Genomic DNA, 20147 nt, shown 5'->3' on the forward strand with positions numbered 1-20147 from the left:
AGTCAGAGGCAATATTATTTGTTGTTTCTTAAATATTTGAGTAAAAAATTAAAGCAAGTTTCTTGTAATTTGATGCACAATCGCTGCTATCAGGAATTTTTATCTTTTCACTGTTTATAATAGCTCTATTTACAAAATCAATACACTTTTACTTTAAAACGAAATGTAAAAATTCAGGGAAATGAAAAGGAAAGAAAATGAAGTAAAATCTAAGATCACTACAAATCGTCTTATTCACCTAACCATCAGAGGATTTGCTCCTGAATGTCATTTAATTTTCATGCTGCTGAGCAAGATCATAACAGAAATGACATTGAAAGTCCAGAACACTAGGAGAACTGTCACTATTGTATTAAAGTAAATAGCCTTTAGTTCTTAGGCCTTTCCTCAATTTTCTAAACTTAATGCCAAAGACTATCCAGCATACCAATGCATTTTAAATCCAACATTTTTACTGAGTTTTTTAAAATAGATTTTGCAACTTCAAGTGCTTTTTGAATTTAAAAGATATAAAATAATAAGAATTTGGAGAAAAACTAAAATAAATGTTACTAATTGCACATGAGAGCAATGTCCATACTCAACATGATATGGAAATGCCCTCCACCGATGCTAAAATTACTCTCTTATAACCATTTATCTGATTTTTGTAGAAAATCATGTATTAAGTACAGTGATAGATTAGTACAATGGTAACTAGTTCTGGCACAGTAAAGAAATATAAATGACTCAAATAAATCAGCCAAAGAAATTGAAGATAACTAGCCCATTCAAGCCCCTACATCATCATACTTTCTTCTCACTGTGCATGTAAATAGAATGTAAAATAACCCAAATGGAAAGCTTTATCTAAATTTGTTGTGGTCAATCTGAAATAACGGTAGAATGATTGATGTGTCAATCTCGTGTTAAAATCTTAAAGAGTAATAACCTGAATTAGAGGACAAAATTAAACAATCATCAAAGCCTTTTCCAAGTGCCTCTTGGGCTGAGGGTTGTATATACACCCTCCTATCAGTGTCAAGGAAGTTTACAAGTCTCCTATGAAAAGATGAATCTCATGGCATAGCAGGGCTGACCAAAGACAGCAGGGAGTCTTCATCATTTGTTATATGAATGAAAATTTCAAGATAGTTTTATCTCTGCATGCTTTCAATTTTAAGTCTAAAATTCTGTCTTAATTAATATTTCAGAAATTGGCATGATTTAGTTAAATGCTTAAACAAATAGAATGAGGCTTTACAAAGTACAAAAGCAAGTCAAGATATTAAACTAAGATGCCAGTTTCTTTTCTATTTTAGAATTTTAGAGGGAAGAAATTATATATAGATAAACCAGGAATAGCATGATAATTGATCCAGAAAATCACAAAAAGTTTGGATATTAAGTCAATAAATGAAATCTTGGACAGACTAGATATACGAGAAATGTTGAATTGAATATAATATTGTGTCCTATGCAGTACTGACATAAAAAATAAAGTATGGTGTTTAAAGAGGCCAATTTAAAATTAACTTCTTTCCAGTGTTGTGCTAGCATCAGATGGCTCACCAAGAGCAACTGTTAAATTACCAGGAATTTGTGAGCTGATGTTAAGCCTATCATTATTAAAAATTAGATTATATAAACAAATTGAATAAATTATATCAATAATATAATAATTATCCCAAAGTCATCACATCCAAATAGTTTTGCTCCACTTTAATATTATCTATACTCCTGGGATTCTTTATGTCCGTTGTGCTATATGGTGGGAATATAATAATGGTGTATACTGCATATCTCTTCCCAATTCCATGTTTGTACCAATATGACATCTCAGTAGTTGAAACAGAATATGATGGGATTGTTTAAACCATGGAAATCAACAGATAATACAAGTCAGTGCTGTTTTTCTTAGAGAACTGGTTATTAACATTTATTGACATATTTAATTTTGAATTTACAAGAATAAAATAAACATTAGTACACATAAAGAAACTTTTAAAGGTAAAAGGTGGATAAATATATACGTTGTTATATTACTGTTACAAATTTATTTGTTTGACAACTCAATTAAAGGAGAAATTTTATTTGATCATTTTAAATCATTTTATTTAATTATTTAATAATCTAAAATTATTTTATTTAATCATTTTAAATCATTGTATTTAACTATTTCATAATTTAAAAAATATTTTATTTAATTATACATCTATATAGTAATCTAGTTTGTTTACTCTAATTTGGAATGGTCCTAAACAATATATTATGGACAGAAAAGAATGTGCTATTTTAATTGTTTAGGAAAGACTTGCATAATTTCAAATAGCAAACTATTTCACGGTATAGTTACATCAAGAAATTATGTCTAGGTCAACATTTAAATTAAAGATTCCGTGAAGGTGATTAACAGATGAAAAATAATGTCTATAAAAATAAATGGTTATTTTGGTGACCCTCAATAAGGAATCTACCTGTTTGCAAAATGTCAGGTACTACTTGCCCATTGTTCAGTTGGTTAAAAGGGAAAGTTTGAATTTGAAATTTTGTTGTATAGAAACCAGATCCTAAGTGATCTGTATTTTGTACATGAACTTAAAGGTATAAAGTAACCTGAAAATAACACAAAACTGAATAAAAAGTCAGATTATTTGTTATAGAAGAAAACACTACTAGAAATTATTATGAGATAATTTCATAGAATTAGAGGAACTTAAACTGGGCTTTTGTAGCAGGAGTAAAGTAACAGAAGAAAAATAAGTAATCACACTGCCTGGCAGTAGCAATAAACATAACTGCTATGCTCGCACAGTGAACAACTGATTTACAACTACTCACAATCCCAGAGCTGCTAGTATTGTTTCACTAGAAATAACTTCTACACTTAGAACAGGGCTTTTTTTGGCTGAGATTTTGGGGAGCAGCTTTGTTGAATGGAGTCAATAACTATCTGGTCATGTTAAATCTATAAGAAGCTTGCACTAGTAAAACGAAAAGTAAAAGTGGAATATAGTACAAATTAGGTTGGATAATGAAAAGACATACATTACACAAGGTTGTAAATACAAATTTAAGGTAATAGGGAATACTATCTCTCAGAAGATGCCTAGCAAGATTGATCTCCAGTTGCCCTACTCATGAATACACCATTTATTTTCTCTTCTACCCTCCCTGTTTCACTGCCTCACTCCTTCAACATGATTCTGAGAATTAGCTACATCTCCACTTCTCCCCTCCAAAATAATGCCGTTGTTTGTCTTAGGGTCTTGTTTTGGGAGGATCCAGACTAATATAGAATCCTTATAGAATGAGATAAGAAAAGTAAGTAATCTATTTTTGACCAGTAGTATTTCAGATAAAGATTTTCATGCTATGTCAATACAATTCTTAGGTTGACATAGAAGGGAGAAAAATGCTTCAAGTACTCAACTCAGTTTGATGAATGTTATATGGTACCTGTTATATGCACTACAGAAGGCACTCAGTTTATCAAAAGAAAGCAAATTGTTTCACAAATTACCTAGTCTTCTTACACTAAAATTTCCAAAAGAGGCTCCTAAATAAACCAAAACAGAACGTTAGATTCCTCAAAGGTAATCAGATAATTTTGTTTATTACCAGACTCTTAGATGTCAAGGAGAATGTTTACAAAATCCTGACCAGGCCCACCAAAGAATGAATCAACCTCTCCCATGTCTGGTGTTAGAAAATTTGGAAGCTGACATTAGCAAATTTGGGAAAATTCCCCAGGACCATGTGTAGAAAAGATTTCCCTCTAGTGGTGAGCAGCAATTCACCTCACTACATTTGTCATTATAAGCATACCAGGCAATTATCAAATGTGTTGTCACTTGGCAACAAGGGCAGTATCATTGATCTGCTGCCTGTCCATAAAGCTGCCCAGTCCTTCAGCTCAAAGGTTAGGGTTCTTGAGGGCTTTTCTTTATAAATCCAACACTTTTGAAAGCCCTTGGAACTCAACTCAACCATCTACTGATGGATGATCTAGACCTCTTCTCCCTACCCCTACAGTCATAGCTGCTTCTTGCCAACCCAACTTAGAACTTTTAGGGATTCATAAGTACACCAACCTACTTAAATTGAAAAGTACAGATATTGTAAATTCACTAAAATATAAGAGACTATTTCCAGTGTAACTGTTTGAATCAAAGCAAGTAGAGATGACTAAGATACAAGAAAATGCAGGAGAGCAGCAATAGTAAGAATACTAATGAATATCTCAGGTGTATCCTGAGCTTGCTCTGTGAAATTAACCAATATCTAATTTCTCAGAAGGTGAAGTCATATAATATAATCTCTGGAGCAAGTGAATTTTTTTATTTTAATTATTTCAATTATTTCCCATTCCGCTACAAAACCACCACACAAGTACATTAAGGCAAATCTATATGAAAGAAATACTGGGAGCACTAAATAGACCATTTTCAGGAAAAGTAAAACATCTTAATATATAGAAAAAGTCATTATATTTTTAATTAGATGTTAATATAAGAGGGAATAACAAGATAGTTTCTCCCTTTGTAGAAGGGGCTTGTGTATCTCAGTGACAGCCTGAAGACAATGTTGTATACTAGACTACACCACACACAACACCCAGCCTATTGCATCTGGCAGAATTTGGTTGATCATCATTTAATTGTCAAAAATATTGCCAGATATATTGTAGTAGAATAGAATTTAAAAAATAAAATTTTATACCAAATCTCTAATCAGAGCAGTAATATAATTCACCAAGGTTCATTGAAGACAATTTCTTAAAATAAATATCAGAAATTACTGTAAATTTCAAGTAGAAACATACACACAAAAGTGCAAACATGTCTTTTTTAAAAAGCTAATTTTATCTTGCTAGTCTTCTTGCTGTGTATCAGTAACTGCCTATGTCTTTGATTTGCATGATGACCAAAAGGAGCTTTCAGGTGAAATATCCACTGGGCAGCCTGCTTTGGTGTCTAAATCCTCATTCTCATTGCTTCATTCTTTCAGGTCTTATGGATTATTTTTTCAGTTTTTAAAAAATTAAATACTTAATAAAAAGAAGGCATCTTCTTATCATTGAAAAATATAGACAGCAGCTGATATCTATGGGAATAATATATTGCAAAAATATTGCATAGCAGTGAGGATACCAAAAATTAAGCATGAAAAAGCACTGTTTTGCCAAAAGACTATTATATAGATGTAGTAGTAGTAGTAGTAGTAGTAGTAGTAGTAGTAGTAGTAGACCTCAGGATCCATGTGGCCTAACGACCTCATTATCTCAGAGGAGTCGATTTGTCAAAAGTTGAGCAACTAATTGTTGGCAACACTAGAGCTGGAACTCTGGTCTGATGTCAGAATCTAAAGCAAGTCAGATGTCTCCACCAAAGTTCTCCACAAAGTTAGAGAGGAGAGATGGAATACATGGAACATAGAGAGAGCACCACCATCTTTATCCTAAATTCTTAGAATAAATCCCTCTAAAAAGTTTTTTCTAACACACCTAAAATTGAGATTATATGTCATGGTACACATAATATAATACTACTTCACTAGTTTATTTCATTGTCTATTGCTCTCATTAAAATCTGTTATCTTTCACAGAAGATACAATATTTTCATTTATATACTTTTTAATACTACGTATGATGCTCAAAGACTGACAAATAAATAGTATATATTTGAACGAATAAGTAAAACAATGTTCTTAGCAAAAATTTTTCTTTCTTTTTTATATTTTCATTTGAGAGAGAAGGGAAGGGAGAAAGAAATCAATTGGTTGCCTCTTGTACATGCTCCTTCGGCGGATCCAACCCACAGCCAAGACATGTGCCCTGAATGGGAATTGAACCAGCAAACTTGCAGTGTATTGGACAATGTTCCAACCAACTGAACCACATCAGGGCAGCAAAATTTTTCTTAAAAGTAATATTACTTTAAATTAAGAGCAATGTATTACTGGTTAAAGAAAGGCTGGCAAAGACAAAATATAGAGAGTATTATCTATACATTAAAATTATAATGTTGAAAAAATATTTAATGACATAGAAATTTTCTGGTACAATGTCAAAATAAAAATCAGTTTACCAGGCAAGATATTTTAATTTTTGTTAATAAATACAAAATACAATGGCTATAAAGAAAAGTATCAAGTATCAATAATACTTATTTTGAAGTTCTGTTTTACTTTCTTTTTGTCATTGTTCTGTTTCAAATACTTTGAAAATAGCCAACAAACGGTATGATAATAATTTAACATTTTTCTAAAATAACAAGTCCTATTAATTATTTTTTATATGTGGTATTTAATAATGGGGAAAGAAGTCATCCACTCAGACCTTCATATTTGGCATATTTGTATAACATTTTAAAACTAGTGATTTTAACATTTTAGATTATAGAAAGTGATCTTATACTCTGGATCATAGCTTTAAATTTGAAAATAATGGACTAAAAAGCAAGTGGTTTGGAAGGAAGTTCATCACCTTGAGCAAGAGGTGGTTATGCCCTTTCTTCTGGATTCACAAATCTTTGCAAGTCACCTGACCAATCTTAGCACCCACGTCCTGCATGTGAAAAACCCCTGCTGCATAGTTTTTTGTGTGGTTAAGGAGATGGTGACACAACATAGGACCTTACATAAGGCATTGGCAGCTAGCTCTTATTATTGCCAGGCTATCATTATTTAAGCTGAAAAAAGTTAGACCCAATTGGAAACTAGAAACTAAAAGAAGTTAAAGATAGAATTAGTAGCAAAAGAAGCACTTGTAATCATAAAGAGAAAGTAGAGATAAAGCCCATAGCAATACTTACGATTTCATATACTGATACACCAAAAATAGACAATAAACCAGAAATTGGCCTGTGACACAGAAGGTAATTACTAATCTCCTAAATTTTACCAAAACTTAATGGACTGGGGTTTGTGCTTTTTTAAAAGCAGAAACAGTATAATGATGGAAAATAATTATTGTACTCAAGGAAATATGAAAACAGATTTCATGACCACCATTTATTAGCAATTTATTTTCTAGAAAATTAATTAATCTCTCTCAATACTCAGTAAAAAACTTAAAAAATGAAAATTAAAGGCATTTAAATATGGAAATTGGTATAAAGAAAGCAGATGTTATTATTTTTTATTCTTTCTCTTTTTGGGAAGAAATAGCTCTACCAAAAATAAGGAAACGCAAAACTAATACTTAACTTGTTTGGAAGTCTCAAAACAGGAAGTTTAGAGTGAAATATGGATGTAAACAAAAGAAGGAAACAAAGTGGAAAGTTTGTGGGACTATTCCACTGACTTGGAAGCCAAATATAACACAAGTGAATGTATTTCTAGAACATCAAATTAACCTGACTATAAGATGTACAGATCTGACAAATAATGTCCCTTTTTTATTACAAAACCTTTTATTACAAAATCATATGTATGTAATTCTGTAACATAACAATATCACACTCAAGCACACTAGATGACGTTTTAGTCAAGTTAAAACTATAAATTATTACACCCATATCGTTACCCTACCAACCACACGTAAGCAAGTCTTACTTCTGCTGGACCCTGTAGGTGTCATGGGGAACTCAAGTCCCAAATCATCTGCCTGGAACCGAATGCTACTTAATGCCAAGCTTCTGATCCATAGTTAATTAATTCAGCACTTCACCTAATTAAATAGCTTTCTACAACATTGAAATAGTTGAAAATAAATATGAATTTGTCATGGGAGCTGCTTATATCAGCATCATCCAAACAGGGCATCCCTATCATCTAAACTGAAAAGACGCAAATATTAATATAATTTCTCTTAAACTCCCCTGTTTATTGTATTTACAATAGTCAAGACATACAAACAACCTAAGCACCCATTGATGAATAAATGGATAAAGGAAATGTGGTATAGGTATATATTTATAATAGAATATTATTTATCTAGAAAAACAAAATAAAATCTTTACATTTGAAAAAAACATGGTTGGAACTCAAGGGTATTATACTAATCAAAATAAATCAGAGAAAGATAAATATTCTACCATCTCACTTATATACGAAACCTTAAAAAACAAAACTGAACCCAGATCACAGATACAGAGAGCATATCGATTGTTGCCAGAGATGGGCGTGGACAACTGGGAGAAACAGGTGAAGTGGTGGGAAGGCACAAACTTCCAGTTATAAATAAAATAGGTCACGGGGGTGTAATGTACAGCATGGTGACTATAGTTTCCAATATTATGCTGCATATTTGAAAATTGCTAAGAGAGTAAATCTTACAAATTCTCATCACAAAAATTTATAACAGTGTAAGGTAATGAATGTTAACTAGACTCATTTTGGAGATCATTTCACAATGTATATAAATACAAATCACTATGTTGTACACCTAAAACTAATAATGTCAATTATACCTCAATAAATTGAATGGCTTATTCTTTAAAAAAAAACAACTTTAAAAAGATAGTTTGAAGTCGTTCATTAAAATTTCAATTAATATAACTTGCATTGCTAAATGTTAAGATTTTAGAAAATAGAGACCTTTAAACAATACATTAAACTTAACAGATCAAGAAAAAGATTTTGTGAAACAACAGATTTCCTTCATGTTTTGTTTTTCCTTTTGTATGATAGGAAATATGTTCAGGGTGAAAGATGTGCCCTAAAACCTATTTCTGTTAGACAGATATGGACATTTATTCAAATACAGCAAAACTGTTCTATGAAATCTGTACTCAATGTGGCATCCCAAGGATATCGAGGCACTGGGAAGTGTTAAGAGAAGGATGGATTCATGACTGAAAGGTTGACCTCAGGTGGCAAATTCAGATCAACACCAAGAATTACTGACTTAACAACACCAAGCATATTTGTGTTTCTTCAAAAATTGCTCTTGACTTCAGGTCAGGAAGAAAAGAATAGGAAAACACATCTTATGCCTGTTGCCTAAATCTTACTTGAGAAAGTAGAGTGAGTGAGTGAGTGAGTGAGTGAGTGTGTGTGTGTGTGTGTGTGTGTGTTACCGAACAAAACGACCCGTGGGGGAGGGGTGCCCAGATGCTATTACTGAAACAATGACACCCTCCTTCCCCAGGACCCCTCGGTTGTGGGTCCTTTGCCCGCCGCCCTTGGAATTATGGCTCTGAATGGCAGAGTTGGGTGAAAAGGAAAGGAACTATTTATTCAAAAGTTATACAGGTTTGATTAATGGCTAAATGACGCCTTAAACCTCAAAATCCCTTGAAAACAATCACCAGCACACACACAGTCTTGCCTTCCCCGCCTTTGCCCAGTTAGACCAGTCAGGCCAGTCAAGGGTACCCTGTTCAGAAGAAAAAGAACAGAAGTCCAGAGCTCAGCTAGGCAGGCCTCTCGCAGGTCTCAGCACCATCCACTGCATCGCCGCAGTCTCCAGCTCTTAATCCAAAACTATGTTGGGCATCTTCTCATGGCCCACTGGCAAGAGTCCTTTCTCCCCTCTTTCTTCCCGCGTGGTCTTCACACTGTTCCCGAGTCTGTGTCCCTTTGTCTCTCCTGCAGGTCCCTGTCTCTCCTCTCTCTCTCCCAGTTACATTCTGTTTAAAGTCTTTGAAACCTCCCTGATTAGCTTTGGTGATATGCAAAATAACCCTCTTTGCATATGAGGAACGAAGCTATCCTGTTATTGACATGCAAAATGACTCTCAATGGCCCTGCTCAAGGCTCCCATCCCCCATGCGGCCTGCCCTGGGGTGGGGAGAATATATTTTTCTTGGACACCCCAATCTCTGGACCCCGTTACAGATACCCTTTGAGGGGGCCGTAACTGTGCCCCTTTACGTGTATGTGTTTGTGCCAGAAGCAAGAGAAAGAGCACAATGGTTCTCAAGATTATGAAAATTTTGAGCTCTCAGAATATTTTTACAATTTGTAAATCTACCTCCACCCAAGAACATCTGTTTATGTGGGTTATACTTATGCCATATTTGAAATTTAAATTAGGAAATTTATTTATTTAAAAATAACAGTAATAAACCTATTATTAATTGACATTAATAAAATATTTTTATCAAAAATAATTGACATTAAGAACAAAACAAGCAGGGAAAATGCAAAGTCATCCTGAGAAAGAACAAAGCTGGAGGTATTCCATTTCCTAAGTTAAAGTTATAGTCACCAAAATAATGTGGTACGAACCTAATAAGAGACACACAGACCAATGGAACAGAATCAAGAGCCCAGAAATAAACCCACACTTACATGGTCAATTAATATTTGACAAGGGCACCAAGAATAAACAGTGGGAGACAGTCCCTTCAGTAAATGATGCTGGGGAAATTGTATATGCAAATGTAAAGAAATGAAACTGAAACCTTATCTTATACCATAAACAAAAATCATATTGAAATGGATTAAAGATGTAAATGTAATGCCAGAAACCATAAAATTCACAGAGGAAAACATAAAGAAAAAAGTTCCTTGAAATTAGTGTCAGCAACGATAACACCTGAATCATAAGCAATGGAAGCAGAAATCAGCTATATAACCCAAAAGCTTCTGTACAGCAAAAGAAGTGATCAATAAAATAAAAAGGCCATGTATGGAATGGGAGAAAATACTTACAAATCATATATCTATTAAGGGGTTAATATCCAAAGTATTCATATAAAAGGAACTCATATAACTCAATAGCCAAAAAATAATAATCTTCAATTTAAAAATTGTCAAAAGACCTTAATAGACATTTTTCCAAAGAAAATATCCAAGTGTCCAATAGGCACATGAAAAGGTGCTTGATACCATTAAACATCAAAGTAATGAACTCAAATTCACAATGAGGTATCACTCTACATGTGTTAGAATGGTTATTATTAAAAAGACAAGAGATATCAATTCAGGTGAGGATTTGGAGAAAAGGGAAATTTTGTGCACTGTTGGTGGGAATGTAAACTGGTAAAACTGTCACGAGGGGCACTGCGCAGAGCCCTCCTGAATCTGAGGGTTACTGTCCAGAATCAGCTAAGGAGGGAGCGGGGTTCTAAATCCCACAGAGCCCGTCCTGGGGTTGTCACGGATGGGGGGAATAAACATAAGTCGCTGCAACATTTCCCTGTTTGCCAGGAGAGGGGACATGGCTCTTCCTTATAGTGGAGAAAGCCCTGAGCCCCTGTGTCCAAAGGCTTTTATTGAGAACCGTATGCACAGGGGTATATAGCAAAGCTCATCAATCAATGTCAAAAGTCTATGTTTACAGAAAACAGCCAGAGATCATAGATAATGATCAGAGGAACACAAGAGATCTGCCTCAGGTCAGGGTCTATGAATAACGTAAACCTCCTTCCCAGTATGAGTCCATTATCATAGCTTTTGAAGGAAGAACAAAGCAGGCTTATAGGACCTTACTTCTAGGCCTGATTGTCCCTGGGAACTGCCTGATCCATTTTAGGGCTGTACCTGCCTTTAACATTGTTTCAAGCTTGAGCCAGGCTTGGGGCAGAGCTGCCAAGAGATAAGGAGACTTCTTTCAGATAGAATGAGGATTCTGGCCACGTCCAAGTTGAGCCAAGGACTGTGGGCCTTTTTGACCTTTCTCCTTGTCTCCCAAGTCCTTCTACTGCTGCTCATACTGGCAAATGTCTGTCTTAGGTGGTCTCTCCTCATGAGAGAACTCACCTGTCATCAACAACTGACCATGACAGGGCCGAGCAGGGTGATGTGAGGGAGGCAGGAGCTGCTCCCCTGCCATGGGGTCAGGTTTTGTCTCCTCAGTCGCCTGTTTTCCAGCCTCCTTGATTAGCTCCAGTCTTGGGGGCCCTCTTACCTGTTGGTGGAGCTACAGTCCCTGAAACCAGATAAGGCGGTTCCCAACATAAAACCACTATAAAAATGGTATAAATAATCCTAAAAAAATTCAAAATAGAACTACCATATGATTCACTAGCTCTTCTTCTGGGTATATATATTTGAAGGAAATAAAATCACTATCTTGAAGAGATATCTGCACTGCATGTTCATTGCATCATTATTTGCAATAGCCAAGGAACGGAAACAACCAAAATGTCCATTAACAGATGAATAGATAATGAAGATATGTCTAATGGAATATTTTTGGCCATAAAAATAAGAAAGTTCTGACATTAGTGACAATATGAGTGGACCTTCATATTGTGGGCATTATGTTAAGTGAAATAAGTCAGATGGAATAAGACAAACACCATCAATCTCATTTGTGTGTGGAAAAGAACAAAAGTCAAACCCATAGGAACGGAGACCAGATTAGTAGTTACCAGAGGTGGGCATGGAGGATGGGGAAAATGGATGAAGGTGGTCAAAGGTACAGAAACTATCAATTATAAGTTTTGGAGAATGTAATGTACAGTGTGTTAGCAACACTGTATCATATATTTTAAAATTGCTAAAAGAGTAGATCTTAAAAGTTCTCACAATAAAAACAGTTGTAGCTCCATGAGGTGATGAATGTGTTAACTAACTTTATTGTAAAAATCATTTTACAATATGTACATATATCAAATCATTATGTGTATACCTTAAGCTTATAGAATATTATATGTAAATTATATCTCAATAATGCTAAAAAATAAAAGTACAACTTGTTCTAGAATTTTTTATGAATTTGTATTAGATTTTATAACAATTATCACTTAATCTCTGATATGAATTTGTTACTTCATTACAGTGAATTAAAAATACATGTTTTAAGGGGAAAAAGAGACGAGAGAGTGACCTTGCTTTACAGCTTTGGAAATATCCTTAAACTCTGACTTAAGAGGAAAGAGCTTGGTTACCATGTCTGCTTCTGCATTCAAACTTTTGCTATAATAGTTTTGCTTTAAGTAAATTAAGGAAATCTGTCTCAAAAGATATAAAGTTGAAAAAGGGAGAAGTATTTTAATCGCTTTCCTAGGTAATTATGGATAATATTTTTTCATAGTACACCAAAGTTGACAAGCTGTAATTTTTTAGAGTTGCTTGTAGTGTGGGATCTGCAATCATGTCAAGGAAATTTTGTATTTTGTTACATTAAAATCCAGTGATCTCTCACGTATTTGAATAGGTCTTTTATGCATGCATAATTTTATAACATGAGCAGTGTTCACTTTTGAAAACATTGCTTCACTCTGGTATGCAGACCTTTCAAATTTTGAAATCACTGTTTTTAATATCACCACAAATCTAATCAGAAGAGTCAGTATGAGGAAGGTGTTCAACTCACAGGGCAGGATTTTCCAAAATCCTAATATTCACTTGAAACTTCAATTTTCCTACTGGTAGCAAATATAGTCAATTATTTTCTTTGAGGTAACAGGCTCAGTTGATTCATTAAAAGAAAGAAAGAAAACTAAATCTGTCAATACTCAAGTCTGAATAAGTATATTTTGTTAGTCTTTGAAGTAAAACTGATATTTCACGAAAAAAGCAGCTAGGTAGGTAGCTATTTTAGCTCCCGAGTGAAGCTATCACATGTTTTCCTTTATCACCACCACCTCACTTCCTTATGCAAGAGAATAAATTTATGTGTACTTCCAGTTTTGTCATACAGAATATTAGAAAGCCATACTGAGGATCGAGGTTTAACAAAATTTAAAATTGCTACTACTTCATCAAGGACATGTGGATGTGAAAATAGATTTTTTTAAATTGAATGAGTGTAGCAGTAAAGAACACGATACCTACTAGAACACCTTGTTGCCACTGTCTGGATTCTTGCTGAGGCGCCAGCAGTGCCATACACCCTTGTCTTTTGCTTTGTCAGTGAAATGGGCAAATCATGTTTTAGTATTATTATCAAAATGAGTTGTACTTTGCGGACCTCCTGAAAAGGTCTTGGGGACTTTTAGGGTCCATTGTCCTCTAGAGCTCGTTTGTTTGCAAGGCTGCATAGACACATCACCTGAGACCTTCAGTGACGACAAGTATATGAACTTCATGCCAGATTCACTGAATCAGCCCCTGAGGTGGGACTCTGGCGGAGGTTTGTTTTAAACCAGATTGTTCTAATGTAACCAAATGAGAACAACTCCTTCAGAGACCAGCAAAAGAGAGGAGAATAATCTATTTTATTTTGGTAAATAGAGTACTTTGTGAAATCTATGAAGAATCTAATGACCTAAGCAAGCTTTTAAACACCATGAATTTTTTTTGATTCTTAATCCTAGAAGCCTGACATATCTCCATATGTACTTAAATGCAAAATTCTTTTATGTTCTCTGCAAGATTTGGGGCAAGAAATTTTACAAAATTTTTAACAAAATACACACACAATTGCAACACCTTAATGTAGATGGGTATATGTATCAATAGTTCTTAAGAAACCCTCAGGGACCACTCAAAGGAAGCAGTCAATATTTCCATATATTTTTTATTTAAGGAAATGTCTGTTTCTCAATACAAATATCTTGAACTGTTTCACTTCTCTAGCCATAGTATTGCCCCTTGTCAAACAAGAAGTTAAATTAGATGAATCTGTGCACAGGATAGCCCATGAGAAATCACTCGTTGGGCTTTATGTGCAGTGAAGTGCTGGGGACCACTTTGTGTGGTATCTGGAATTGCAGCCCCGCACAAGCCAGGCCTTGTAAAAGGGCCTGTAAGTCTCGACCAGAAAACTGGGAATGCTGGGGTGCAAACCTGATCCAATGCTAACACGGAGGGTTCCTGCAGGAAATCTGGCCTGAAGAATGCATTGTATCCACTGAAGCTTGTTCTGTTTTGCACTGCCCTGGTAAGGAAAAACCAGATGTTTAAGCTCCAAACAGAAGGAGTGAATTCCTGAATTCAGGAGCCATACCTTAATGACCAGCTGACATCAGCATGTCTTACAGACCCTGACCAGAGGCAAACTTTTGTGTTCCTTTAATTGTTATCTATGATCTCTAACCGTTGTCTATAAATATAGCCTTTAGGCATTGATTGATAACTTTGTATGCATGCTGAATACCATTGGACATATCGGTCTCAATAAAAGCCACTTCAGAGAAGAACTCAGGGTATTCTCTTTCCTTGACAGACAATTGATGCCTGAAACGACTCGATTTCATCTGCAGCAAATCGGAGGACTCTGCCGAACAGGGTCCGCCACAGTGAAGTAGTAGATTGCTGCCTGTACAACATGCTGTCCAGAGTCCATGACAGCATTTGGCTCCTCTCCACAGATTCAGCTAGTATCTATTGAGTACCATCCCGTGCATTGTTGGAATTCTGTGCCTTTGACTTGAGACTTAAAGTAAATTTTAGCTTTTAAAAATATTTTTTCTTAGTAATGCTTAAAAGAAAAAGACTTATTTGTCTTCAACAATAAGCAAATTAGAAGCTTCCTCACTGGAAGCTAAAACAGTCTCAGGAATAAAGTACTTATGCCATGTGATGGCTCCCCTCTCAGTTGTATCAGGAACTGCGTTTGATATAGAATTTTGGTAAGAAGATATTCATCGTGTTATTAATTTTCTTCATTTAAAATATTTAAAATAACATTATAAGCAGTGAGCAAAATAAAATAGTCATTCCGTATTTAACACAGAATCAATTTTTTACACATTACTAATTAAATTAAAATCTAGTTAAAGTTAAAATCCTGGTGAGATGGTCATTATTTATTATCATTCTTATTTTTAAGAAAAATGTATCTAAATATAACTCCTTATGAAAAATACCTATTCCATTAATGCACAAACATTTGCAGAAACATTTTCATATTTTCAATCTAGGTGTAACTGTACTATTAGACATTTATGAGTATCCTCAAGGTTATATCTTTTTTTCTTGCCAAAAGAAGAAGAAAAAAATCTATATTGTAACTTTTTAGCTTCTTTCTCTTCCCTGGAAGAGAGGAAAAAAGGGAAAAAGTTGAGAAGTTGAAAGTTTAAAGCTGTTCTAGAAAAACATAAACACAAAATCTATGCTTAGTGAAAACATGTATGGTGCCCTTGTGAGAGAAAAAATAGATTTAATGGAGCCATCAATGAAGTTATAAGGGGCAACTCATGGAGGTTGATTGGACATATTAAATCTACTGTTAAATTACTCATGAAAGAGTAGAAAATATTTGCACCCATTTGCTAAAGCCACCTGGCATACTAGAGCAATGTAGGTCTTGACCAAGTCAGTAAAGTAGACCAATCTTGCTGCACAGATTTTAAAAAAGCAGTAAAGATATATCTCATGTCTAAGAAATGAAATGTAGGGTGATTTGCAGTAACTGAAGCAGTCTGTCTATCTGGCTTTTCTGCAATACTTGAAAGGCAGGTCACATGTCCCAGGTGCTTTGCTAGGACACAAGAAGCTAGCTGTGTGCAACAACTTCACATATTTCAGCAACCCTAAGATACAGATTTTTTTTAACATATCTGGGATCATAGTGAGTGTGTCTTTTGATAGTCTCTCATGATTGTTGTTGCAGAATTGCTACATAATTGTCATTATTGTGTATATGCAAACTTGGTTATATTTTTATTATTTCAATATAATTTTAGGTATTTTTAATTGTCATTTACAGTGACTTCTTGATTGACATATCTAAAGACTTTATTTTCACACCATCTGTAATGATTAAGAACGTGCCAACATCAAAACTTTTAGAAAGAGTGCCAGCAGCGGAGAGGAAAATCTGAGAGCTTAAAATTGAGCACCCTTTCATGAAATGTAGTATTACAAATGTTTTTGAAAACACAGAAGACAAAAATGTGCAGAAAAATTATGTGATAAGAAATAATTATGTCAAAATTTAATTGGCAACATTGTTGTTTTAGCATGTACCATAATGGTGCATCTTAGCAATGCCAGCATAAAATTGATAAAATGCAGTACTTTGAAGGACAGGAATAACAATCTTCAGTAGGAATGGATGCCTAACAATACTTAATGATCAGTTTACTTACTGAGCCCTGACTTGGTGTCATTTGAATTAGTGTCTCATTTGTAAATAAAGAATAAACAGGAACAAATCAAACTTAAGAAATATATTGCACAGCAAAAAAACCAAGAACACAAAAAGACAACCTACAGAATGGAATAAGATATTTGTCAATGAGACATCTGATAAAGCATTAATATCCAAAATTTATTAAAAATCCCATATGACTTGATACCAAATAAACAAACAAACCAATTAAGAAGTGGGCAGAGGGCTTGAATAGACATTTTTACAAAGAGGACATACAGATGGCCAATAAACATGAAAGTATGCTCAACATCATTGCTCATCAAAAAATACAAATTAGGGAGTAAGTGGAAGTTACACTAACCTCTTCCCAGGACCAATCTAGAATTATAACTAAATTGTACAAAGATCATCCATAATAAACAATTGAACACTAGCTGGAGAGAAGCCTTATAAGCAAGGACAGATGGAAGAAACCACTTCACCACAACGTGACTAGTAGGGAATGCAGAGGAGGCACAAGAGGGCTGGCTGGGCTCCAGTGGGTGACAGCTGAAGTTCCAAAGGGATATATCAGTGGCTGGGGGATTCCCCCTGAGAAGTATGGGTTCTAAACCCTAAACTGGGCCCCCCAGCCTATAGCACCATAGCTAGAAAGAAACCCAAATAACATCCATCTTTGAAAAACAGCAGGGTTTCTGTCTGCCAAGGAGAGAATTCTGGAGATGCAGAGAGCCTCTTAAAGGGCCAACACAAAAAAATTTGTTTGCAGCCACTTACCCTGGGCTCCAGCAGAGGAAGAGCAGAGTAGACTAAAGATGCTTGAGGAGACCATCTCAGGGCTGGTGGCTCTGAGGAGAGAACTGAAGAAATAGCTACCAGGATCCCTATACTGAGTCACTCCCCACACTGGAGAAGCCATCATTCGCAGGCAAAGCAATCTTCTCCAAATAGCATCAGCCTAAGTGGAAGCAATAGCCCTGCCCACAGGAATTACTCTGCTCCACCCTGTGGTGTTTAAGCCAGGCTTCTGATTACAGCCTGATTAGATTGACAGCTGATCAGTTTAATGGCTCATTAACTTAACATCTAAGGCAGAAAATACAAAGAATCAGCCAAAATGGGAAGAGGAAGAAACAGGCCACAAATGAAAGAACAAGAGAGTTCTCCAGGAGAAATAGACTGAGAAATCGAGAACCTATTTGAAGAAATAATGACTGAAAACTTCCTTTATCTGGTGAAGGAAAAAGTCACATAAGTCCAGGAAGCTCAGAGAGTCTCAGACAAGTTGTACCCAAAGAGGCCTACACTGAGACACATCATAATTAAAATGACAAGGGAGCACCAATCAGGTTGGCATCTGATTATAAAACAGAAACACTTCAGGCCAGAAGGGAGTGTCATAAAATATTCAAGGTGATGAAAATCAAGGACCTATATCCAAGGCTACTTTACCCAGTGAGGCTATCATTTAAAATTGAAGGAGAAATAAGAAACTTCCCAGACAAGAAAAAGCTAAAGGAGTTTATTAACACCAAATTAATACTGCAACACATATTAAAAGGCTTGCTTTAAGAAGAAGAATAAAAAGAGAAAAAAAATAATAAAAACAGAGGGAAACAGTCTAGCAATAATCACTGTAAATGGATAAAAGGCTCTGACCCAAAGACAGAGGGTATCTGAATGGATAAGAAAATAAGACCCATATATATGATGCCTCCAAGAGACACATCTCAGATCAAAAGATACACACAGACTAAAAGCAAAGGGTTGGAAAAGATACTTCATGCAAGAAAAGAAAAAAAGCTGGGGTAGAAGTACTTATATCTTACAAAGTAGACTTTAAAACCAAGGCTATGTAAGAGAATAAAAAAGACCACTATGTAATGATAAAGGGAACAATCCAACAAGAGGATATAACCCGAGTAAACATTTATGCAGCCAACATAGAGACACCTAAATATGTAAATATGTATTGATGGACATCAAGGGAGAGGTTGACAGAAATACAGTCATAATCGGTGATTTTAACACACACGGACTTCAATGGATAGATACTCCAGACAGAAAATCAACAAGGAGACAATAGCCTTATGACACAATAGATCAAGTGGATTTAATTGATATTTTCAGAACATTTTACCCCAAAGCAGCAGAATATACATACTTTTTCAACTGCACATGGAATGTTTTGTAGGACAGACCACATGTTGGGACATAAAACAAGTCTCAATAAATTTAAGAAGATTGAAATTATATCAAATATCTCTGACCACAAAGCTATGAAACTAAAAATCAATCACAAGAACATTGAAAAACATGAAAAGACATGGAAGATGTTATTAAACAATGAATGGGCCAACAACAAGATCAAGAAAGAAATCAAAATATATCTTGAAACATATGGAAATGAGGACACAACAATCCAAAATCTGTGAGACACTGGGAAAGCAATCCTAAGAGGGAAATTCATAGCATTACAGGCCTATCCCCACCCCACAAAAAAAAAAAAAAAAAGAAAAAAAAAAGAAAAGAAAGAAAAAGCTCAAATAAACATTCAAACTTCACTTTTAAATGAACTTGAAAAAAAAACAAAAAAACAAAGCCCAAAGTGAATAGAATGAAGGAAATAATAAAGATCAGAGCAGATATAAATGAAATACAGTCTAAAAAAAAAACAAAAGTTCAATGAATCCAAGTGCTGGTTCCTTGAAAAGATAAACAAAATTGACGAACTTTTAAACAGACTAATCAAGAAAAAAGAAAAAAAGGACACAAACAAATAAAATCAGAAAAGAAAAAAAGAGAAATAACAATTGACACCAAATAAAAAGGGATGTAATGTATAAATTCCTAGAAACATACAATCTTCCAAAACTAAAGCAGGAAAAGTCAGAGAATCTGAATAAACAGGCTACACCTAATGAAACTGGAACATTAATCAAAAAACTCCCAAAAACAAATGCCCTGGACCAGATGGCTTCACAGGTGAATTTTACCAAACATTCTGAGAAGAACTAACACCTCTTCTTCTCAAACTATTTCATAAAATTCAAGAGGAGGAAAGACCCCCAAACTCATTTTATGAGGCCAGCATTATACTAAGTCCAAAACCAGATAATATATTACAAAGAAAGAAAATTATGGACCAATATCCTGATGCACACAGATGCTAAAGTCCTCAACAAAAGGTTAGCAAACCAAATATGGCAATGCATCAAAAAGATCATTACACCATGATCAAGTGAGATTTATTCTGGGAATTCAAGGTTGGTACATTTGCAAATCAAA

This window comes from Pteronotus mesoamericanus, unplaced genomic scaffold (assembly GCF_021234165.1).
Source record: "Pteronotus mesoamericanus isolate MK-2021 breed Mesoamerican mustached bat unplaced genomic scaffold, CSHL_Meso_final contig_82, whole genome shotgun sequence".
NCBI classification, from domain to species: domain Eukaryota; kingdom Metazoa; phylum Chordata; class Mammalia; order Chiroptera; family Mormoopidae; genus Pteronotus; species Pteronotus mesoamericanus.